Consider the following 26,018-nt stretch of genomic DNA (forward strand, 5'->3'; position numbering starts at 1 on the left):
GAGAGAGAGAGAGAGAGAGAGAGAGAGAGAGAGAGAGAGAGAGATCTTGCCCAAGTAGATATTCCCTGAAGTCTCTAGTGTAGCAAACTGGGAAGAGAGATGTGATGACGACTGCCAGTTCCTCTCACATTGGCTTCTTTTCAGTCTCATTCTCGCTTTAGCAACCTGCAGTGGAGTTGGCATCATCCATCTTCTCTCCTGCAGCCGGAAACCAGAAGCATCCAAAGCAACTGCAGAGGCCAAAGAAACTGAAGAAACCAAAGAAATTCAAAAGACTGAATCTTCTCTCTTTCCACCTCACCCTTCATGCAAACACGGGGCATTAATCTCCCCCACTGGACTTTGGGACTGAGTTACATTCGTAAATACAGAGTTTCCAAACCCTAGAGGAGTTTGCATTCTTGGGAGGGAGGAAGATCACAATGTGTCTGTAGAGAAGATAATTCAATGTGTCCCAAAAGCCTTAGTGCACTTTTAAGCTTATTAAAGCAACTGCAGTTGTTTTGGACACTTCTGGTTTCCATCTTCCAAATTCTAAAATTCCAAAGTAACTTCAAGAGGGAGAGAGCCTAGAGAGATCAGGAAAGGCCTCTCTGTAGGAGACAGTGCCTGAGTTGTGCTGAAGGTATTTGAAGGAAGCTAGAGGTTCTAAGAGGCAGATGTGAGGCAAGTACATTCCAAGCATGGTGGGACCATTTATGAAAATGAATGTCTCTTTGACATGTTTATCCCATAGACGCTGCTCTTACTCATAATGGGTTTTTGCAGCTCCACTTTGAGGATTTCTTTCAGAAGTTGCAACTCATAGAATCCTAGATGGAAAAAGCTGGAAAGGACTCCGAGTATGAATCACCCTATGAATGTTTTTAAATCTACCAGCTGTATTATAAAGTCTTGGAGGGCAGGGACCATGTCTTCAAATTCTATCATACCTACCTGTAATAATAACATTAATGACAGCCAGCACACTACCTCATTTGATCCTCACAACAATCCTAGGAATTAGGCTGTGCTATTATTAGTTCCTTCTTACAGTTGAAGAAACTGAGGCAAACAGAAGTTAAGTGACTTATCAGACTTGTGGAGATTTTGAAAATAACAGAAAACATAAATTGAAGAGAAGTAATAAGTAAACCATTTCTGCTTGTTTTTATTGAGCAACAATTAGTATTATATCATTAATTCATTTCAACAAATATTTATTAAATAATTACAGTGTAGTGTATCTCAGACAGTAAGTGTCCGAGGCTGGATTTGAACTTAGGTTTTCTTGACTCCAGGCCTAGCACTCTGTTGCTGCAGCACCTAGTATAGGGTACTAGACCCCAGTTCCCTAAACTCAAAACTAACATCTGCTTTTCTGTGTGCACCTTTTTGTTTTTGTCTTTTTCTTCCTTGCAATTCCTTTTTCAGAAATCTGTGGATATTTCTGGGATTAGTGTTTCATCACCTTTGGCCGCCTTTTTTTAGGTAGTGTCTTTTCTAACAAAATCAACATTCACATTCCTCCAAGGCTTTATTAATTGCTAAACCTAGTTAAAATGAAACTTTATGGTGTTCTGTCCACTAAAATAGATTTGAGAGCAAATGAAAGTAGGGTAAGCTGTCCTTCAAGTGTTTTTATTTCTGTTGTCCTGATTGTCTTTTGGAGGCAGTTAGGTGGCTCAGTGGATAGAGTGCTGGGCCTGGAATCAAGAGAACCTGAGTTCAAATCCAGCCTCAGACACTTTCTGGCTGTGTGACCCTGGACACATCACTTAACCTCTGTTTTTCTTGAAGAAGGAAATGGCAAACTACTCCAGTATCTTTGCCAAAAAAAACCCTATGGACAGTCTGGTCCACAGGGTCACAAAGAGTCGAACATGACTGAACAAATAATTGTCTTTTAGTCTATCTTAGCCCTTTGACCTTTTGGAACTTCCTTCTAGATATTCATACAGTAAGTATACATTTATAGTTTTCTTATCAATCATCTGTCTGTGAAAAATGACCTATTGACTGAAAGTTTTCCTGGAGAAAAATACTAATTTTTAAATGATAGTTTAACACCAAAAAATAACATAACAGGAAGGTACAGCTAAGTACTGCAATGGAAAGAGTGTCAAGCCTAGAGTCAGGAAGATACTTCCTAGCTGTGTGGCCCTGGGCAAGTCACTTAACCCTGTTTGCCTCAGTTTCCTCATCTGAAAAATTAACTGGAGGAGGAAATGGCAAACCCCTCCAGCATCTTTGCCAAGAAAACCCCAAATGGAGTCATGAAGTCAGACACAACTGAAAAGACTGAACAACTGCAAAGTGATACAATATAGCGAAAGCCCTCTGAAACATCAGACTTGTGGAGATTTTGAAAATAACAGAAAACAAAATTGAAGAGAAATAACAAGTAAACAATATTTCTGCTTGTTTTTATTTATTTATTTTCTTTCTTTTTCTTTTTGGAGGGCAATTGGGGTTAATTGACTTGCCCAAAGTCACATGGCTAGTAAGTGTGTCAAATTGAGGATGGATTTGAACTCAGGTCCTCCTGACTCCAGGGCCAGTGCTGTATTCACTGCACCACCTAGCCGCCACATCTGCTTGTTTTTATTTAGCAACAATTCGTATTATATCATGAATTCAATTTAACAAACATGTATTAAATAGTTATGGTGTAGTCTACTGAAGCAGGCAGGAACTGGGATAAAAAAAGGTGGGGGGAGGCTCCTTCTTGCCCTCAAGGAGCTTATATCTAACTAGTGTAATATATTGTACATTCAGGTAAGCTCATACATTCAGAACTATAAAAGTAGTTTCTAGAGGGAGAGGGAGCATTGTTAAGTGAGGAATCAGAAAAGGCACGACGAAAGAGATAGCCCTTGAGCTGTGCTTTGAAGGAGCCTAAAGAGTCCAAGAAGAGATGAAAAATGGGCACATACCACACATGAGGGGTGGAAGTGGGAGACGGATTTTTTTTCATATAGGGAACAACTAATTAAATGATTTCACTAAAGGAGAGGGTGCTCCAAGGGGAGCAGTATACAAATAAAACTTGAAAGGTAGGTGGAAGGCATATCGTGGAGGGCTTTACATACCAGTTGAGGGGTTTGTATTTTATTTTAGAAGTCTTACGGAACAACTGAAAATTTATGAGAAGGGGCGTGACCCATTCGGATCTATATTTTAGAAGTATCAATTTGGCGATGTTGGAAAATGAATTAGAGAGGGGTCAGACAGAAAAAGCTGTAAGAGCAAATGGGATACTATTATAATAATCCAGAAGTGAGGGCCTCCAATATAATGAAGGACTGAACTAGACTAGAAGCTGTTTGAATAGAGAAGAGCAGATGGATGGAAGAAATGCTACATAAGTAGAATCTCTAAGACTTGACAACTATTCCATGTAGAATTTACTAGACTTTACAACTGTAGCAGCAAACACCATAACATACCCAGGATGGCTGCTAGAACAGGTTCTTTGATCTGCTTTTCTAAAGGAAAGCAACTCCAATAGGGGTTAACCATCTTACTTTAATCAAACATATATCATTTACCTAGTTCAGGGGAAAAAGTCAGCACCGTGAACTTCAGAGAAAATACAAACAGAAGTTACAGGCAGACAAAAAAGTACAGGCAGAGAAACATACCAGCAGACAGGGCTTCCAGCTGTCTGACCATTATATCCATATCTAGCCAGTTACTGGAGAGAGAAGCACCAACATCTGGATTTTCAAAGCCAGGGGTCTCAATGGCTGCCCAGAGTCTCATCTGGCCAAATCACACAACTCTTCCCAAAGTGAGCCCAAAGCAAAATCTCACATCAGGGTATATTTATAGCTTTCTCCAGGGTTGAAGAACATCACAACCTTCATGACCTACTGCCTAATTACAAAGTAACAAGATGGGGACTTCCTGAAAAACAAGCCTCCTACCATAGGCTCCATGTGACCACATTCAGCCTATTAGGGGTAGAGTATATTTTCAAACCAGGGAAGGTCCTCAAATTCACTTGGCTTATTAAGGGGCAGGGAAGATCTTCAAATCCCCATTACCATTACAACAACCAATTGGATTGGGGGTGATGATGGTGAGGAGCTTGACTCTTGTCAAGGATGGCACCAAGGCTACAGACCCAGGTCGTTTGCCTTTAACAGAATTAGGGAAGTTTGGGAGGCAGGTGGGTTTGGGGGAAAATATAATGATCTCTGTTTTGGACATATTGGACTTGAGCCACATTCAGATGGACATATCCAGCAGGTAATATAGTACAGGAGAGAGATTAAGCCTGGATATATAGATTTGGGTATCCTCTGCATCAAATGTCGATTAAACTTGTGGGGGCTGCAGAATCCGCCAAGGTAAAGAAAGTAGAGGAAAAACAAAGAGATGCTGGGAGAAAGCATTGGGCAATGGTTAGTAATTGGGTGGATGTAATGTAATATCAAGCAAAGGCAACTTCCCAGGTTCAAAATACCAGCATAGGTGCTCTCTATTTTATTCAGTAACAAACCCAGAACAGAGAAGATCAAAACATGACATCATTCAAAATACAGCATTTACTAAGTGTGATTAAATCATCTCCAAGGCCTACCACACCCCAGGACTTTCCAATCATTCAATCAATTACAAAGTCTCTGTTCCAAATACTTCTCCACCCCTAGGCTATACCTTAATTAAGTCCACCACAAAGCCCCTCTTCTCAAATGGAGATTAGTTTCCAAACATAAGTAAAATACATTCATTTGCTCAACCATAGAACACAAAAAGGTCAAAAGTTCCCCACCCCTGGATCACAATTGAATCTACCCCAGAGTTACATCAAGTTTAAACACAGCACTTAATACCCAAATGGAGGTCTTTTCTTCATCTTGACACGAGGCAAGTTCTCAGCAATCTTAGTTCCTGGAGAGACAAGGCTTAGCAAGGCCATAAGATACATTGCCAGTCCCTTCATGAATTTATCCTCTGTCTGTAGAACAGTCCTAGAACCCCTGAACACATTAGCAAAGCCCTCTCCCAGGATTTCTATAAACATACAACAAGAAAATCCTTCTTCAGGGCTTCTGAACCAACAGCAAGATGCTGTGGAGAATGCTGAGAAGGAATATTCAGGTAGGCAGGTGAAGAACTGAGAGTGATATCATGATAGCCAGGGGAGAGCCTAGTGTTCAAGAGAAGGAAAGGCAGCATTCCAAAAACTTCAGAGAGGTTGAGCAGAAGCAGAAGGGTGTCTGAGAAAAGACTGCTGGATTTAGCATTTATAAGCATGAGTAAAAGGTAGTTAATATGTATTATTTTCGTCCAAGTTAGGTTCCAGAATTTTTTCAAATTCAATTTGAAAATTAAAAAAAAATATCCTACTTTTAAAGTATTTAAAATATTCTACTTTTTAAAAGTAGTCAGAGCAGTGCCATCCCTCCTCTCGGCAGTCATTCTTTAATACCAAATCATGGGACCTCCTGCTAACTCAGAGAACCTATTTTGTGATCTCTTCACTCTACTGCAGGTATAGAACCAATTAAAACACTGTACAAATATAGTCTCAGGACTGAATGGCATTAAATATTGAATTTTGAAGAAGATTGATCCAGAGGGACACATTTTAACCACTCTTAAAAAAAATCACATAAACACAATTCTATCCCCAAAGAATGGCAGTCATCTATGCCTATTTTAATTTATAAAAAGTGTAATAGGAATCTGCCCTACAATTGGAAACCTGTTTCCCTGGGTCGCACTATTGGTAAAGTCTATGCCTCTAACCAATCTAAAACTCTGAGTACTGGAATATAAGAAATAGATGCATCAGCAACAATCAGAAGGACTTCGTGCTTAGGGCCAGCTGCAACAAGCATAATTTGTTGTAGTCCAAACTGGAGGAAACCAAACGTAAAAGGAAAATGTGTGAGGTAACTAATCAATGCATTTGGTTTAGTGCTACACAAGCCGCTGTTAGCACTAAACTGGGACAGTTTGCACAAAGAGACGATTGGCGTTACAGAAAGACTCTACTGGGATAGTAAGACCTCTATCCACGCCACAGATGTCCTTACAGCAAGTACAAACATCCAGACAGGAGTGAGACAGGGCTTCCCTCTTAGCCCCATAGTTTCTAACTTAAAACATTGGAACTGATCATACATGCCCTTATAAGGCTAGGGCAAGGATATGATTTGTATAATAAGAAAATTAGATTCCTAGCATATATGGATGATTTGGCCATAGGGGTTGACTTCTGGCTCCCTGACCAGAATTCTGGACAACACAAGTGAGGTTGCTTCATAGGAGGACTATATCTCAATGGGATCAAACGTTCATTCTTTCTGATTACTGGCTAGAAGAAGAAGGTTCTCTCCATACAATTCCAAATACAAAATCAGGGGATCTCAGTGGTGTCTGAGGAAAACACCTATTTTTAACTTGAAATCTCCATGGGGTTCCACACTGCAAATTCTGCCAAGAATGTGATTACTCACATGACTATAGACATTGTGGGCCAATCTAAATTGTCTCTGTGGCAGAAAATAGACACAGTAAATACTTTCATCTTACCTTGTGTCTCATTGAACCTGAAGAATAGTGTGGTCACCAAGAGTTCCCTCAGACTCTTAGGACATTGTAAAAAGATGCCAAGAAATGGCTACACCTTCCCCAAAGAGCCAGTATTTAGGTCCTGAATCTCTCCTATAAAGTGGAGGGCAGGGGGTTGAATAGCAGTAGTCCTCAGTCACCTGGCTTATTGGAGAGACACTTCTGACATCAACTGATATGTACAAAATATCCCAACATTTTCTTACTGATATGGTGAGGAACAGAATCAAACATAATCCTCAACCAGAAGATCTGATCATTTATTTAAATGGCTCTATGGAAAGAGTATTTTGATATGAGGGTACAGCAGCATCTAACATCTTGGTCCCAGCTACAGGGAGTCTTCTGATGATTGTTAGTTCAAATGTCAATTGAATGGAGTCTTATATAATGGTGACTTAAATAACGGTGTCTTGATACTGTGACTGAATGACAGCCATCTACAACAATGGCTCTAGAAGGCGTTCTAAAGAATTTGAAATGTGAACTAAGATATTATTTTAAATAGCAGCTAGTAAAGCCAATCAGTGTGAAGTATAATCCATTACCTAGATGACTGTGGTTTCACATTTCTCTATGATGGAAGACTCCTTTTATTTAACTTATTGTGGATTTAACTTATGAACTGACTGGGCTGCATCTCTTTAAATGGGGGCAAGAGAATAGACTCTAGACATTAGCAGTGTCATTGGTGAAAAGCATCAAATAGAATGCTCCCACAAGTCCTCTGCCACTCTGGTCCTCAGTTGAGTGGGGCTATTACCTAACAGCATGATATTATTTTAAATAGACTTGTTAGAATTTTCAAAGTGCCAGGAAAAACAATCAGCCAAGATTAGGGCAAATTCAATAGTTCTAAGACTGGAAGAAACCATAAGACTAGATTTACTAACCTCCGGCAATCAGAACTTTACCACCCTATCAGAGATATTACACACCCTTTGAAAAAATAGATATTCTGCCTTCTAATACTCCAGGGCTTTTAAGATTGAGAAATATCAGATAGTCTGTCAGTATATATCTCAGGAATGTTGCAGGGTGCATTATAATGTATTGGTAGTGGGGGCACAAGGAGGATGGGGTCAAGCTAACAATATCATTTTATCTAAATTCAAGATTAGTCAGATTAAGCAAGCGTCGTGAAGAAATTGATGATACAATAGAATTCAATCAGAAGGGATAGGGATACATTACATACACATACATGTTTGTGTGTATATCTATGCATATATATATACACTATATATATATTATATGTGTATATATCTTGAACAAAAAACAGGAGTTAGGGATTATTTAGAATGAGCTCTTAAGAAGAATATAATGAGAGGTGCTTTTTAAAAATTAACTTATACCCAAGGTCCAAGAATGTTTCCTTTTGATATATTTTATGATCAAATTGTATATCGGTGATGTTTGTTTCTTTAGATTTTTTTTCCTTTTTGGAGGGGGGAAGGCAGGCAATTGGGGTTAAATGACTTGCCCAAGGTCACATGGCTAGTAAATGTTAAGTGTTTGAGGCCACATTTCACTCGATGGCAGGGCTGGTGCTCTCTCTATTCACTAGCCACCTCTGTTTCTTTAGATTTTATATAGTTCTCTTTATATAATCAGATATTTGATTATTCCTGTAAAAGGTTATATGTGATCAAAACTATCTTTAAATCTGTTCTCTTAAACATTAAAGTAACAATGTCTTCATCTAAGGCATCTGACCAGCATTTTTTCAAATTCAATTCCATTGAATTCTAAAAGCATTTGTTCAGACATGTACTGTATTAGGTGCAGGGAATAAAAAAGCAAAAATGAAATAGTCCCTGCCCTCAGGGAGCTTCCATTCTATTGAGGAAGAGGTGGGGGGCAATATATACCCAGAGAAGTGAATGTAAAATGAATGCACAGTAATTTGGGGGTCAGAGGATCTAACAACTAGGGAGTCAAGAAAGGCCTCTTCTAATATATTGCCGTTGAGATCAGTTGAATTAGGGGTTCTGAGAGATGGATGGTATGAGAAAGGAGAGCACAAAGGCAGCTGACACAGAATCATGGAGAAAGAAGCTAATGTATATATATATATATATATATATATATACATATATATATATATATATATATATGAGGTATACAAGCTGGCTGATTTAGCTTGATCATAGAAAACAGGAAACAAGTCTTTTATAATCAGTCTGAAAAGGCAGTTGGGAGGTAGGCTGTGAAGTCCTGCAAAGGGCAAGCAGAGAGGCTGTATTTTAACCTAGAGGTGATAGAGAATCACTGAAAACTCATGAAAAGGGAATAAGATGGCCATACCCAAGCTTTAGTCATTTCAATTTAACATCTACATCGATAGAGTATAGATCTGAGAGGACTCGATGCAGGAAAACCAACATGGAGGATTTTTGAGTACTCCAGGCAAGAGACGATGAGGAACTGAATTGGGATAGTTATGATTGAGTAGTGAGAAGAGGACAGATGTGGGGGTGTTATAAGCCTCCTTATGGATACCCAGATGCATCTTTAGACATGATAAGTCCCCATTCACATTTTGCATAAAAACCTTGTTAAATAATTATTGGGACCATTGCATCTCTACAGAAAGAGCAAAACATCCCTTAACAGGATTAAAAGGCTCTCTGTCTGATCTTTGGGACTAATATCACATTAGTAATGGGAATTTCCCCCCCAAGCAGTCCTGAGGAATGAATGCAACTTATAGAAACTCAGTTCATTAGCAGTGCTGTGTAAAATATGACAAACTGTGAGTTATAACAGTACAAATAATGTCTGCCCCAGAACCCCTACCAATCATATCCCTCCTCAGCCCTAATTTGTTTCCCATTCCCTTGTCCTTCCTCCAAACCTCACCATTTCCTTTTTCTTTCCCTTACTCTGGTGTCTCCAGTTTTTTCTTTTCTTTTTTTGTTTTTCCATCTAAGTCACGACTAAGCTATAATCAGATGCTGCCTCCCTGGGCTGTTTCTGCTTTTTCCTCTTATTCCAAGGTGTACAAAGAGCTGTTATTCAGTCTACTGAGGACCTAATTACTTATGGCTTCTGGGTAAAACATCTCATTTAGTAAATAAAGGTCAGAGCTTTTTTTCCCTCCTCTTGGTTTGTTTTCTTTGCAGCAATTGAGTAGATGGGTTGTTTCTGAATTCAGAACAAGTCAGAGTAAATAGAAATAACCTTTTCTGCTTTTGCAAGAAACTGTTAAGTGAAAACACAGAACAGAACATTAGCTTTTGCTCGAAGATCACATCACAAAGCCAATCGTGATCAGAGCTGTGACTGGCAGTGGGTACAGGCATTTCCCAAGTGGCAATCAGCAATCAGATCCATTTTCCCTTTTGTCATAATTAGGTTTGGCTGAGCATTTCTGGGGGGGCGGTGGATAAGTCTCCTATAATGGTTTCACTGGAATCCGCTTTGAATATGTTAATGTATATATCTGGTGCATATCCCCATGCGTATGTAATATTGGGTCTTGTATGACCAGATCCCAAGTAGTTAAAAATCACATGAATTATCTTTTTTTTAAATCAAGGGTTATGTTTAAATTCTAATTCTTTTCAAAGGTTATTATAAAGTGGGATCATTGTCCATTTGGTTCAGCAATTCAGTTTTTTCAGTGTTTCTCTATTAGGTGCTGGGGGTAACTTAAAACATACTCTCTGTTGTGAAGGAGTTTACAGATTCTCAGGGGAGATGATAAAGTGCTTGCTAATATTTGGGGCTCTGAAGCCCCAAATAGGTGAAGGATCAGGGTCTCAGAGCAGTCACATCAGAAATGTATCTTGGCCATCAATTGGTGAATGACTGAGCAATTTGTAGTATGTGATTGTGAAGGAATACTATTGGGCTATAAGAAATGATGAAGAGGCGGTTTGAGAAAAAATATGGGAAGACTTATGTGAATTGATGCAAAGTGAGCAGTCAGAAGAACATTGTACACAGTAACAAGAATATTGTAATGTTGATCAGTTGTGAAAGACTTAACTACTGTAAACAATACAATGATCTGAGACGATTCCAAAGGACTCATGATGAAAAATGTTATCCGCCTCTAGAGAGAGAACTGATGAACTCTAAGTGTATATTGATACATACTGTCTTTCTACTTTATTTTTCTTGACTTTTTTCTTCTTTTTTTGCAACATGGTTAACAGAGAAATATATTTTGCATGACTTCACATTCTTAATGGGTAGGGGCAGGGCTGGAGGGAGGGAGAAAATATGGAACTCAAAATTTTAAAATTGTATGTTAAAAATGAATTTTAAATAAGAAATAAGCAAATTACTGAAAAAGAAAGAAATGCATCCTGGACCATATGAATCACCTTATCATCACAGACTCAGCCTTCCCTCGAATGACCCCTTAACACCAAAGGAAGCCACACACATGGCTGTTGTTGCTTGCCCTTCCTTTTCAGAGGACCAATGGCACCGCAAGGGTGAAGTCTTTATTTGCTAATGAATTGGATTTAAGTGAGGCAGAGCTGTACAAAGTCATCAGCCTCACTCTCTCCTCTGAAGTCATGGGAATCCAGTGGCAAGACAAAAGTCAAGACTCCTGGCGATAGTCCATCCAAGCATGGATGGCTATAGTACAACAAGATGTCCAAGGGAGGGAAAGACAAAAACAAAACCATGGTCCCTCATTCCTTCCCACTGATGAACACGCTAGGGAAGATAAACAGAAATATTCTCTGTAGCTATATCTTTTCCCAACTCGCCCTCCACCACTCCCAGGCTTACCTGGGCTTGACTCTTACTTCCTAACTCACGCACTCCACCTAGAAGCAATGGGATGGGCAGCCAACCAAATTAGCCACATGTTACCAGTGTGCTTACTCATAATGTCTAGCAATTGGTCTCTCTGAACCTTCTCCAATTACGTGCTAATAGTGATGTTTTTATTTTTATGGATCTGTGATTTCACAAGTGTAGCTGCTCCCAGTACACTACAACCTGACTAGACCTTCTTCCTGAACAACTTTTATTCATATCCTTTAGTAATAAGTGAAGCTCTAACGGTGAAATATTTGGTACTAAGATAGGTAGCAAAAGAGTTGTCCTGGGAGGAGTGGAGTAGGGAAGAAGGAAGGGACAAGCATTTATTAAATACCTACTGAGTTCCAAGTACTGGGCTGAATACTTTACATATCTGATTTTATCTGATCCTCACAACAACCCTGGGAACTAGATGCCATTATTGTCTGCATTTTAGAGTCAAGGAACCCAGGACAGGCAGAAGTTAGGTGATTTGCCCATGGTCACACAAGCTACTGTCTGAGCTTGGATTTGAGCTCAGGCCTTCTTGACTCCAGGTCTGGCACTCTAGTCACTGTGTGACTTAGCGGCTTCAAGGGCCTGGTAGGTGATGTCCTTTAATTCATATCATTTTGCTGTTTTTTGCTCATCTCAGTAATGTCTGACTCTTCATGACCCCATTTGGGGTTTGCTTGGTAAAGATACCGCAGATTTGCCATTTCCTTATCCAGCTCATTTTACAGATGAGGAAACTGAGGCAAAGAGGGTGAAGTTACTTGCCTAGAGTCATATAGCTAGTAAGTGTCTGATATCAAATTTGAACTCAGGGCTTCCTGACTCCAGACCCTTGATACTCTGTTCACTGTGCCTAGCTGCCCCAGCTTCCTATTACCTCTCAGATAAAGAACAAATGCCTTAGATTGATGCTTAAGGTCATGTAGCCTACTTTCCTTGGTTTATTGCCCATTCTTCTTCTTCTTTTTTGCTTTTTGGAGGGCAATTGGGGTTAAGTGACTTGCCCAAAGTCACACGGTTAGTAATTGTGTTAAGTGTTTGAGGCCAGATTTGAACTCAGATCCTCCTGACTCCAGGGCTGGTGCTCTATTCACTGTGCCACCTAGCCACTTCCCCCATTATTCTTTCAAATGCTATGTTCTGTTTCCCAAACTTGAAAGTTACTACATCTCCCATTTCCATGTCTTTACATGGGTTCTCTCCTCTGCCTGGAATATACTCCCCTTTCACCTCTATCCCTTAGAATCTCAAGCTTCCTTTGAAGTTGGTTTATGTGCCATATACTTTGGAGCAGCCCTCTTTGACCTTCTTAATTATTAGTTCTTATTTCCTTTATTTTTTCAAATTATCATGTATGTATCTATATCTACTGTTTATATGATGAGGAATGTAAACTCCCTGAGAGCAAAGGACTGTTTTTCATTTTACTTTATCTGCCCCTAGCACAGTGTCTTCTACTTAGTAAGTTTTCACCTGGCTAACTTAGGGTAACCTCCCTCCCTGGACCAGCTAGTTTCTTCATCTATAAGATGAGGAGATTGGAGATGACCTCTGAAAGCCCCTTCTAGCCCTAGGTTTTCAATCCCTTCCCTCTATCTAATAAATGCCAGTTAGCCTGAATTAGATGGATCTGCAGCTCTCTGCCTTCCTAGGGTTTTTTTATTTTGTGCTAGGGACCTTTACATAGTGGGAAATAACTAAGTTCACTCCCAGGTCACACTCATTCATACAATTACTGTACAGCTGGGGAGTGAAGATTGATTCTATCTTTATCTCCTTGAGAGTGGGAATCTTGAAGAGAAGACTGCTGAAATGTTCCTGCCCCTGGTATACCTGCCCACATCACAAATTGAACTACAAAAAGACAAAGAACAGGCCAAGATACAATCTAGGAATGGTTAAAGTGTTTTCCCTGCATGCCTGGGTCTAGGAGGGGAAAATAAAAGGGAAATATTTGGTTTCCAGGAAGCAATGCTAAAAGGGCAGATTGGAAGGACCCGGTGGTTATTTGTGAAAATGATGTGATTTTGGAAAGTTGAGCAGACCACAGAGTGTCTGCAGTGGAACATAAAGGGAGGAAAAACTGAGGCATAGAAATTGGGAACAGAGGTTGCAAAATGTCATCAGATGCCAAAGCAGGGTTGCTGGCAGAACGAAAGGGATCATGGCAAGTTCTAGCAGCCACCTGGTTTTCTGCTTTAACACTTGTCAGAGTTCTCATTGTTCTGTGCTATGTTGTCCTTACTTGAATCCTGTCTCATTGTCCCTGTTGAAATCGAGAGCTTTTTAAAAAGGCTATATATTTTCCTTCTGCTGCCTTTTAAACCTTGTTTCCCTGCTGTTTACAAGATTGGTCCCTCTCATTCTTTGTAGGGGGTCTTCTATTCCTGGGTATTCCGAGCTGTAGTAGGAGTTCCATGGGCTGAAGTACATCAAAACAGTGCTCCCCTGTGGAAACTGAGAGCTTCGTGAAGCTTCACCAGTGAAAAAGGGAAAACAGCCAACTGGATCCCATCCATAGAATGTAAAACTGTGCTCTTTCAATAATTAGGCATGACTGGGGTGGCCAGGTAGCACAGTGAGTAAGAGCACTGGCCCCAGAGTCAGGATGACCTGGGATCAAATCTGGGCTCAGACACTTAGCACCCACCCAGAAATACCTGGCCATGTAACCTTGAGCAAGTTACTTAACCCCAATTGCTTAGGGGCAGCCAGGTGGCACAGTGAGTAAGAGCACCGGCCCCAGAGTTGGGATAACCTGGGATCGAATCCGGGCTCAGATACTTGGCACCACACCCAGAAATAACTGGACGTGTAACCTTGAGCAAGTTACTTAACCCCAATTGCTTTAATAAAAAAATAATAATAATTAGGCATGATTAAGAGGGCCTACTGTGCATGCCTCAGTTATAAAGATAGGCAGCCCATCCTCATTGCTCGTCAGAACTGTCCTTCCCCATCTTGGGCCTCTGTATGCCTAAAATGTACCTCCTCCATACTGATACCTCTTGGATCCCGAGCTCCCTTTAAGACTTAGCTTAATAATTTAGAACTATGCCCAAAGGACCATCAAATTGTGCCTACCTTTTTTATCTTTTAAAAGCATCTTTCATATGGCTAACCTTTTTTCCTAAAATTTGTTCATTTGTTTTTAGTTTTCAACATTCGCTTCCAAAAGTTGTAAATTTTCTCCTCCTCCTTCCCCAAGACGGCATGCAATCTGATATGGGTCTACACATACATTCCTATTAAACACATTTTCACAGTATTCAGATTGCATAGAAGAATTATAACAAATGGGAGGGATCACAAGAAAGAAAAAGACAAAACAAAACAAAACAAAAAGAAAATAGTCTGCTTTGCTCTGCTTTCTGATTCCATAGTTCTTTCTCTAGAATTGGATGGCATCTACCATCATGATCCTTTGGAATTGTTTTAGGTCCTTGCATTGCTGAGAAGAGCTAAGTCTATCAAAATCAGTCATCTGTGTGTACCCTTTGATCCAGCAATATCAAAGAGATCATAAAAAAAGGAAAAGGACCTATGTGTACAAAAATATTTATAGGAGGGACAGCTAAGTGAACAGAGCACTGGTCATGAAGTCAGGAGGACCTGAGCTCAAATTTGGCCTTAGACACTTGACCCTTAACTAGCTGTGTGACCTTGGGCAAGTAAGTGACAACCCCAATTGCCTTGCCTTCCCCCTCCAAATATATATATATATTTATAGGAGCTCTTTTTGTGGTGACCAAGAATTAGAAATTGAGGGGATGTCCATCAATTGGGGAATAGTTGAACAAGTTGTGGTATATGAATATAATGGAATATTATTGTACGGTAAGAAATGATGAGGAGCTTTTCCGGTGGTGAAGATATCTCCGCGCCAACATGCCTCTCGTGAAAGACCTCCTGCACCCCTCTCCAGAGGAGGAGAAGCGGAAGCACAAAAAGAAGCGCTTGGTGCAGAGTCCGAACTCGTATTTCATGGACGTGAACTGCCCGGGGTGCTATAAAATCACCACTGTCTTCAGTCACGCACAAAGAGTGGTTCTCTGTGTCGGATGCTCCACTGTACTCTGTCAGCCTACTGGAGCAAGGCGAGGCTTACAGAAGGATGTTCCTTCAGACGGAAGCAGCACTAATGACTGAATCAAGATGAATGAGGAACTGTAAAGAATAAAACAAATTTGATACAAAAAAAAGAAATGATGAGGAGGTGGATTTCAGAAAAACCCGGAAAGACTTACATGAGCTGAAGTGAATGAAGTGAGCAGAACCAGGAGAGAACCAGGAGAGCAATGTATGCAGTGAAAGCATCAACTATGCAACGATCAACTATGATAGACTTAACTCTTCTCAGCAATACAATGATCCAAGACAATTCCAAAAGATTCCTGATAGAAAATGCTATCCACATCCAGAAAAAGAACTATGGAGTCTGAATGCAGATGGAAGCACACTATTTTCACTTTCTCTGTTTTTTTTCCCCTATGGTTTTTCCCTTTTGTTCTGTTTCTTCTTTCACAACATGACTAATGTGGGAATATGTTTAACATGATTGCACATGTATAACTATATCACACTGCTTGCCATCTTGGGGAGGGAGAAAGGGAAGAAGAAAGAAAGAAAAATTTGAGCTCAAAATCTTATAAAAATGGAATGTTAGAATTTAAACATATATGTGTATATATAATTGGAAAAAATAAAATACTATTTATATTTTAAAAAATACTTAGCTTAAGCACCACTTCTTACATGATGATTTTTCTGGGCCCTCCAACTACTTCCCCTTAACGCCCCCCCCCCAATGAAATTATCTTGCATATGTGAAGTGTACTGTCCCTTTAGAGACCCTTTTTGTATGGAGCAGTTTAATAATAAAAGGATAGAAAAAATTTTTGTTAAAGGGAAAAATTTACTTCAATTTTTGAATGAGGTAAAATCACTATTGCAATGAAAATTCTGGTACCTAATAGGAGTAGGAAGAGTTCTTTGTTTTAATAAAATAATAGCTAATATTTATAGAGTGCTTTTAAGGTAAGTCTTCTTAAACTTTTTCCACTCATGACCCTTCTAGCCCTTCTTAAAGGTATGTAAAGTACTTTAAGTACATTAACTCATATGTTGTGCACAATAAGCCCTGTGAAGTGGGTTCTGTTATTATACTTATATTGCAGATAAGGAAACTAAGGCTTAGAGGTTAAGGGCCTTGTCTAGTTTATAGCAGGTATCTGAGGCTGACTTTGAACTTAAGTCTTTGACTCAAAGTTCTATGCTCCGTTCACTGTGCCACCTACTGCCTCATTTAACAGAATAAACTGCTGACACATCTACATGAAGAAACATAGTTTTGCACAGTTTTGGACAGAAAAGATCTACAGAATAAATATAAAGACTATATTTTTGCAAATGATGTAGAATTATAAGTGACCTGCTTGTGTGGGAATAGTTTGACATTTCAAACAAGTTGAGAAAGAACTTTTATCCATTAAAAATGGAAAATATTTTTAAAATGAAAAGTTACATTTTTATAATTATTTTTAATGACAAGAAACTGATAGAGATGGCCAACCATGTTAAAATCTTCAGAGCTGCAAAGCATTATGGTACCTTGCTTCACTGGCATATACATAGTTTTTTCTAAAGAAGATAATGAGAATTTACATAAACATTTAGAAAAAAAGTATATTTTTAAAAGGATTAAAAAGGAACAGTTGGATAATGCAGTGGATAGCCTAGAATCTTGAAAACTCATCTTCCTTAGTTCAAATCTGGCCTTAGACACTAACTAGCTATGTGACCATGGGCAAGTTACTTAACCCTATTTGCCTCAGTGTCTTCATCTGTAAAATGAGCTGGAGAAGGAAATGACAAACTTCTCTAGTATCTTTGCCAAGAAACCCCCAAATGGGATCATGAAGAATTGGACATGATTGAAAAATGACTGGATAACAGCAGATTTGATAGGGAAAATTTGGAAGAGCCAGGACTTCTTAAATGAAAAGTTAGACATTGAAATTCAAGAGACTCTCATATAAGGAATCTGAAGAGGAAGAATCTGACATAGGAACCTGGGGAGAAATAAAGACAAAGCAAGGGGGCTGAAAAGCTGCTTCATTCAGAGATGGGGGGCAGTTAAAAGCAATCATTGGATGGAATACTTCAGTTGAATGATTCCTGATTAGTTGGAGAGAGAAATAATTTCATTGACCAAGAGCTTCAGTGATAGCTATTGCCCTTCAGTACCACCTAGATTTGGAGAAAGGTGCTGTTTTAGCATCCTGGTGAACTGGTTTAAAAGAGGCTACCTGGTGGTGACTGAAAGAGTTGACCTGAGGAAGCCACGAACTCTGTTGTGGTTGGAGAGTGCACCATCCCGTTGCATAATTAACTAACCAGACTAGTCCCATAGCCCAAAAGTTTTTTCAACTTTACAGTTCTCTGACTTGAGGAGAACAGATAGTAAATACCCTTTTAAGGGTGATGGCAAATTAAAAAGCCTAATGCTCTAATAAATGTTTGAATAGAGAAGAGAATTTTTCCCAGCTAAAGAGTGATGAGGATCAAAAACCAGACAACCAGACAAGGGCAGAGAAGCGTTTTCATGTGTAGCACATGATCCTGCCTGAATGAATAACATTGAAAGCCACAGTCCACAGCTGTAAGCTACCCTGAGCACATAGGTTTTCCTTCCTTATAGACTTTCCTTCCAGGATCCTGTAAATGTGTGCTCACTTTTCAGCACAGTTGTACTGTTGGGATAGGGTGATCTGAGTTTATGTGTGTACTGTGATATATATTCTGTTATGTATTCTTCTGCTTTAATATGTTAGTATCTTTTTGTTAAATGGTTATGTTCAAGATCTAAAAGTGCCATAGTGCTTGGGTGTGCAAGTGGAACACAGCCATCTTACCTTACGAACAGCAGATTAAAAACACGTTGTAGGGGTAGCTAGGTGGTGCAGTGAGTAAGAGCGCCAGCCCCAGAGTCAGGAGGACCCGGGATTGGTTCTGGCCTCAGATATTTAACACCCACACAAAAAAACTGACCGTGTAACCTTGGGCAAGTTACTTAACCCCAATTGCTTAAAAAAAAAATAAAAACACATTGTACGGGGGCCTCCATATCATCCCCAAGAGTGATGAGTGGGGAAGTGTATTTCTGTTCAATGGGATTACCCCTAAGAGAGAATTTGAATATAACTGATGTAACTGCAGCGGTGACCTATCTCTAGGAAACTAGATATTATTTTAGCTTTGATGCTCAATATCTCCTCAGGTCCCTCAGTTGCCTCTCCCTCTGATTGGAAGTCTGAAAGATGGAGCAATGGATGCCTTCCAAGGTCTCCCTTTATGGAGGACTCAGACCTTTCTAGCTAAGTCATTATTTTCCATCAGTTTCTCTACTTGCTTTCAACTCCACAGAAATCATGCCTATGCCCACCCCCACCCCTGACCAGGTACCCTCTGGTGTCCCCCTCCTCTTTTCAGCTTCTTTTGTATACTATTTTTTCCCCACTAAATTGTAAGCTTATTGAGGGCAGGAATTATCTTTCTTTTTCTTGTATTCCTAGTGCTTCATAGAGCCTAGCACATAGTAGGCACTTAATAAATAATAAATAATAATTATATACCTATAATAAATAAAATAATAAATAAATGTTTATTGACTATTGACTAGATCTGCTGATGTGAGAACAGGTTAGAGTGAAGGGGCTTAAGCTGGGAAATGAGGAGTTGGCATGCCAAGACCCCTGACATCATTGTAATTACGACACTACTTTTGTCACATGTGCTTATATGTGTACATGTTGTTTCCTGATATCACATAAGCTCCTATGGGGCAAGGATTAGTTCTTTTTTTGCCTTTCCCTTTTTTTAGTGTCTGGTACATATATTGTAGGTGTTTAGCAGACATCAGAAGGAGTAATACAAGGACACTCTCAAAGCCTCTCTGAAATACTTTGGAAGCAATTGTGAGACAGGAGAGACACTGGCATGGAACTATCCAGCATGGCATGCCCTCATCAGAGAAGGTTCTGTGCTCTCTGAGCAAAACAGAATTGGAGTAGCTTAAAAGAAATGTGAGATGTGCAAAGTTAGAGACATCTCTACCCCAAATGGTCATCTGACTGTTTGTGTCTAGTCTGTGGTAGAGCCTTCCAAGCTCATATTGGTCTGATCAACCCCAGTCAGACACACTGTACCTTCACCCCAATAGTGATGTTATTTTGGTGCTCTTTGAGAATGAAGGACAATAACCAACCAACAGAGACAACCAGGAAGGTGAATGAATAGGAGACTACCTCATATGAGACCCAAGGACCGGGGGATGTCTACCATGGACAAGGTTTACAGGGAAAATAACAGTTATTTTCATATATTTGAAGAGCCATCATATGGAAGGATTGGATTTGTTGGACTGTTTGTGCTTGATCTGTGACAGAGCATTCTGCTTGGTCTGATCAGCCAGTCAGACACACTGTACCTTGACTCTGACATATTGATGTCATTTTGGTTCTCTTTGAACAAGAATGACAAAAATCAACCAACCAGTAGGTGTTTAGCGACTGCTAGCCGGTAGGTTAATTTATTCTTCTCTCTTAGAGTATTGAAATGAGGTTTTTTTTTCAAAAGAGGAGCAGTCCTTGCTGTTTTGTTAGCCTGTATCTGGAAAGGAAACCAGGGATCTGAGCTTCTTCCTTCACCAAAGGAAAGCCTTTTGGGAACTGAAGCATTATTTCAGGAACTCCTGACTTGATAAGGGAAAACTTGGGGAAGTTGCGACTTCTTAAACAAAAGGTCATTTAAACTCATTGTTGAATAGGAGAATGGTATGATCAGATTTGCTCTTAAGGAAAAATCACTTTGGCAGCAGTGTGTGGGTGTGGTACAAGAGAGTTTCAATGGAAAACAGCAGAGTCATACAAGGATAGCTGTCAACTAGACTTTAGTGTTACTCATAAGGGGAGAGTTACAGATGCCAAGACTTAAAAGACTAGGTTTGCAAACCTAATGTGGCTTTAAGACATGGAACTAAGCAGTGGTTCTCTCACTCCTAACAAAAGTCCAGAGGCCCTCAAAGCTCAAAATTATATAGATTTTTAGACAAAGAACCAGCTGGAATGAATAAGAGACTGTCCTGTCATCCAAAGGGGATGACAAATGACAATATGACAAAGTATATTTTCTATATATTTTATAATATTATTATAAATATGAAATATTGCATATTTTCAAAATTTTCTAATAAGGAATGAGAAAGGACAGGCAGGGATTTGGGAATTTAACTCTAACTTTTCCTGTCCTGTCAGAGGTTGAGCATGGGGAGAATGCCCAATCTCTGGGTTTATTATCCTTGGCATAGATGCATCCTAGGTGACTGGGAACATAAGAGTCAAACAAATTTCCACTGGTTCACAAATAAGATAGACTGGAATAGGGAGAAACTCAAGGCAGGGATACCAATTAGGAGGTTATTGTGATAATCAAGGTGAAAGGTTATGAGGCTTGGGTCAGATATGAGAGGTGTTATAGATATAGAAATGACAAGATCTGACAGCTAATTGTATATGAGGGGTGGGGTAAGACTAGAAAATGAAACCAAGATTCTGAACCTAGGTGATTAGAAGGATGGTGGTGTCTTCAACAGAAGTAGGGAAGTTTAGAAGAGAAGAAGTTTTGGAGGAAAATAAATTAGTTCAATTCTGGACATGTTGAGTTTAAGATGTCTCCAGGCAATTAGTGATGTGGACTAAAGCTCAAAGGAGAGTTTGGAGTTGTATAGATAGATCTTTCAGTCATATGCTTAGAGATGATCATTAAATGCTTGGGTTTTGATGAGATTATCAAGAGAGTTTGCATAAGAAGAGAAGAAGGCCTAGAACAGAACATTGGGGGAGACCCACATGATTTGGTCAATGGGATAGCAGAAGAGTTGGAGAAGTGGTCAGAAAAGTAGGAAGACAGTAGTGCCAGAAAAACCCAGAAAAGAGAAAATAACCAGGAGAAGGTAGTCAATACTGTCAAGTGACAGGCTGAGAAAGATGGGGACCAAGAAAAGATGGCCAGACTTGGCAATTTAAGCAGTCTTTGGTAACTTTGAAAACAGTAGTTTCAGTTGAGTTATGAGATCAGAAGCCAGATTGAAAAATATTGAGGAGTGAATGAAAGTAATGGAAGTGAAAGTGTCAATCATAGACTACTTTTTCTAATTTGTTTGAAAAAAAGGAGGAAAGATATAGTCCAGTAGCATGAGGGAATGGTAGATTCTAGTAAAAGTTTTTTTTTCATTTGTGGGAGAACTTAGACATGTTTGAAAATAGTAGGAAAGGAAATAAAATCCAGCCAACAAACATTTATTAAGCTCCTATTATGTGATAGGTACTGTGCCAATCACTGGAGGTGCAAAAAAAAAAATAAAGAAACCATCCCTTCTCTCAAGAAACTCACATTCCGATGAGGGAGAAAACATGCAAACAACTATGTACAGCCAAGATTTTTGCAGGAGAAATTGTAGATACTATCAGAGAGAAAGAGCAAAGATTAAGGAGGACTGGAAAAGGCTTCATTAATAATATAGGACTTTAGCTGGGACTTGAGGGAAGCCAGGGAAGCAAGGAGGACAAGAAGAGGAGGGAGAGCGTTCTGGTATGGGGGGAGTCAGAGAAAATGCCCTGAGCATGTACAAGAAAATAGCCATTAGGCCAATGTCACCAGATTACACGTATTTGGAGAGGAGCAAGGTTGAAGAAGACTGGAAAAGTAGGAAGGGGCCAAGTTATGAAAGGCTTTAGAAGCTAAACAGAGAATTTTAAATTTGATCCTGGAGGGAATAGGGAGCCACTGGAGTTTATTGAATAGGGGAGTAACATGATAAGACCCTCACTTCAGGAAAATCACTTTGATAGCTAAGAAGATAATGGACTGCAGTAGGGAGACATTTGAGGCAGAGAGACCAGCCAGCAGGCTGCTGCAGTGGTCCAGGTATAAGGTGATGAGAAATCAGTAGATAAGGAGACCTTAAAGATTAGGAGAAAAAGAGAGAATGATAGAGAATTAAATCTTCTGGAAAATACAAGAAAGGATAGGATCAAGGGCACATGTGGACATTGGTCTTAGCCAGGAGAAGTGACCAAGAGAGTGGGAGAGGATGAGGGAATTTTGAGATGAAGAAGAAGGAAGAAGAGGGAACACATCAACTGACTTTAATTTCTCAGTAAAGAGGTAGGGTCCATAACTTAGAGGGAAGAGGGAAGGAGGAGTACTGTGGGAGGCTTTGGGAAGGAAGCTAAGGTTTTGAATAGTTTTTGTATGGAGTGGGATTGGGAATCTACTAGGAAAGAATAAAAGGACATATAGAGGGTATACTCAGGTAGTTTCTTCTGTCCTCTGACTCTATTAATGAGAACTTTTTTCTAGCATTGATGATGCTCACCTATATGAAGAATAAAAATTATTGTTGCCACCTACTTGATAAGAATTTTGCTCCAGCATTGATCATGTCTCTTTTATCCTCACTCCTATAGCTACTTTTGGGTTCTCCCCTTTCTTCTGTCACTCATAACCTTTTTTCCTTTGAGGTTCATCATGTCTACCACCCAATCAAATTCCTGTTAGCTGTTATCTATAGACCTTCACCCCCTTCCTTCCTCAATGAATTCAGTAACTGGCTTACAATTTTTCTCTCCTCTTCAATTCTTACCCTCATGCTAGGAGACTTCAACATATATGTTGATTCTTCCTCAAATACTCTAACCATTCAGTTCCTCAACCTACTCACCTTCCATGAGATACTCCTCCACCCCACCTCATCCACACACAAAGATGTTCATACCTTTAATCTTGCCATCACCTACAAATTCATGTTCAAGAATTCTGAAATCTTCTTATCTGACCATATATCCTTCTGTTTTCCTTTACATAGCCCTACTCTTCATCTGCATCATGATCACCAATCCCTTGACCCCTCAATTCTCTCTACCATGCCATCTCTCCTACACTAGCCACGCTCTTTTCTTTTCACCACCTTGATGTCTGGTGAACCAATTCAATTCTACGCTGTCCTCCTCACTTGAATCCCTGACCTCCTTATCATATCACTGATTACACTCAGGAAAGCCTCAACCTTGGATCACTCCTACCATTTATCGCTCTTGTGACATCATACATGCTTTTAAATGAGGGTGGAGAAAATCATGCAACCATTCTGACTTGGTCCACCATAAACTCATGATATATAACCTCAACTGAGCCCTCACTGCTGCTAGGCAATCCTACTATGCTTCCTTTATCAACTCACTATCTCACCCTCCACAGCAGCTCTTACAAACTTTTTGTCTGTCCTCAAACTTCCCATGGTTCCCTCTTCCCCTGTTCTTCAGCTGAGAATTTCAACTCATATTTTACAAAAAAAAATGAGGCCATTTTCCATGAGTTCTCTCTTCTCCCCTCTTCCTCATCTCCTATCACGCAGATGCTTTCTGTCACTATTTCCTCCTTCATCCCTGTCTTACATGATGAAATGGCCATAGTCCTTACTAAGACAAACCCTTCTACACATTTAAGTGATCCCACGCATACTTCCTCCAAAAGATTGCCATTTCTGTCATGCCCACTCTTGAATTTCATTTATAATTGCTTCCTGTCTACTGGCTCATTCCCCACTGACTGCAAAGATGCCCATGTCTTCCTAAAAAAAAAAAAGCCCTCACTTGATCCTTCCATCTTTGCTGTCATTCTATATCTCATGTCTGCCTTTTGTAGCTAAGCTCCCCGACAAGGACATCAGCAGTATGTGCCTCCACTTTTTCTCCTCTCACTCTCCTTTTCACCCCTTACAATCTGCCTTCTGTCTTCATCCTTATACTCATACTTATGCTCTCCCCAAAGTTACTAATGATCTTTTAGTTTCCAAATCCAATGGCATTTTCTCAATCCCCATTCTGCTTGACTAAGGTATGATCAGTTTATACATGTGATCTACATTTAGACTTGACCTCTAAAAGATCAAAGCAGAAATATAGGAGACAGAGAGAAAGGAAGACCTATAGGTCAGACAGACACATATGAACTCTAGTTCTCTGGAGGAAAGTCTTTGTAGCCATATGTCTTCTCAAGGCCACCATATGCACAAGGGAGTAATGTGCTGAAGAGTTTCTTTACTAAGCCTAAGGGCAGAAGTTCCTGAATCAAACAGGAACCTTTCTGGGAACTTCAAGGTTGAACATAATTCAAGCCAGTCTGGTGGTTTAGGCTTAGGTTTGGAACAAAATGAGACTCTCATAGACCATGTAACATTTAACAAAATAAGTTTATAATAATGTGGAAAGGATACTAACCAAGGATATAGCAGTGGTTCAATCAGGTGCAACCCCCCTTAAACCCTATGTAGTTCCCTATGGGAATGCTCCCAGACAAAGGGGTATGTTGATTCACATGGCAGTGCGAGTGAAACCAGGCCAAAGGGGCTTGACTACTCACTGGATCTTTATGTCTTTGACATCTGAGAAGTTATATCAGTTATTCAAACCTTAGTCCCCTGAACCAGCCAGGTCCTTAAGAGATGATTCTTTCCTAACTGCTTACCATTATTGTTGTTGCTTGTGAACTGGTTCCCCCTTTTATATAAAAGAAAATCAGATAGCCTGTGTAACCTGGGAGGAGGTTTTAGCTTCTCTAAAGAGGCTGGAGGCACTATCCCTGCTCCAGTGGGAACTGAAACATGGAGAATAGAATGGAAACTGATACTGAGTGTCTCACAACCAAGAGAGATGTACCATAATCATACCCATGGGCAAACAAAAGTTCCTCATAAACAGGAAAGCACAGAAGCAAACACCACAATAAAGAGACAGATCATCTACCTACCTACCTGCCTGCCTGTCTCTCTGTCCCCCTAACAGCCTCTGATCTAATACAGACAAACCCTTGAGATAAACATGAGCTCAAGCCTCTGTTCCACGGGACAGTTCTATTTCTTTCTTTCTTTTCTTTTTTTTTTTGCTTTATGGAGGGCAATAGGGGTTAAGTGACTTGCCCAAAGTCACATGGCTGGTAAGTGTGTTAAGTGTCTGAGGTCGGATTTGAACTCAGGTCCTCCTGACTCCAGGGCTGGTGCTCTATTCACTGTGCCACCTAGCCCCCCGACAATTCTATTTCAACTGGGACTGTGCTCGTATACATAGATTAGACAGGGAATAAAATGAAAGGATGCCAAAATATAGGAAGGAGGTCACTAAAAATGGAGTGGAGAGGCCCTGAAAGGTCAACTTTAGAATTTTACATAGCATCATTCCAGCCTAGGTTTACAACAGCTTGCTCATGAGACAGAGTTAAGGGTAAACCTTTATTCCTGTGGGAGCAGCTGTCAAGGTGCCTCATGCATTTTCCCAGATCTGTGTTTCTGCCTGACTAGCAGCAGAAGAGACTAGTAGAATGTAAACTCCTTGAGGACAGGGCCTATTTAGTTTTTATCTTTCTATTCCTTGCATCTAGCTGAGTGCCTTACACATAATAGGTAATTAATAAATAATTTTTGGAAAAAAAACCAATGAGATAAATGCTCTCTAAGCTTCTTGATTCACAATTATCAGTCTTGAAAGGAAGCATTGTCATGGGGGATGAGGTTGATATTGGGGTTGAGGATTTGTTAAGCATAAGCCCCTTGG

At 39.8% G+C, this 26,018-nt stretch overlaps 1 protein-coding gene and 1 pseudogene across 3 annotated transcripts in view; both read left to right on the forward strand.

Moving 5' to 3' along the window:
* NCALD (neurocalcin delta) overlaps nt 1-26,018 on the forward strand; it is a 586,363-nt gene that overhangs the window by 304,175 nt on the left and 256,170 nt on the right. The gene's annotated exons all lie outside the window — the stretch shown is intronic.
* On the forward strand, nt 15,175-15,555 carry LOC138156117 (small ribosomal subunit protein eS27-like; annotated as a pseudogene).

This window comes from Petaurus breviceps, unplaced genomic scaffold (assembly GCF_028583685.1).
Source record: "Petaurus breviceps papuanus isolate PSGF00001 unplaced genomic scaffold, PetGlider_PUasm1.0 98, whole genome shotgun sequence".
Lineage (NCBI taxonomy): Eukaryota > Metazoa > Chordata > Mammalia > Diprotodontia > Petauridae > Petaurus > Petaurus breviceps.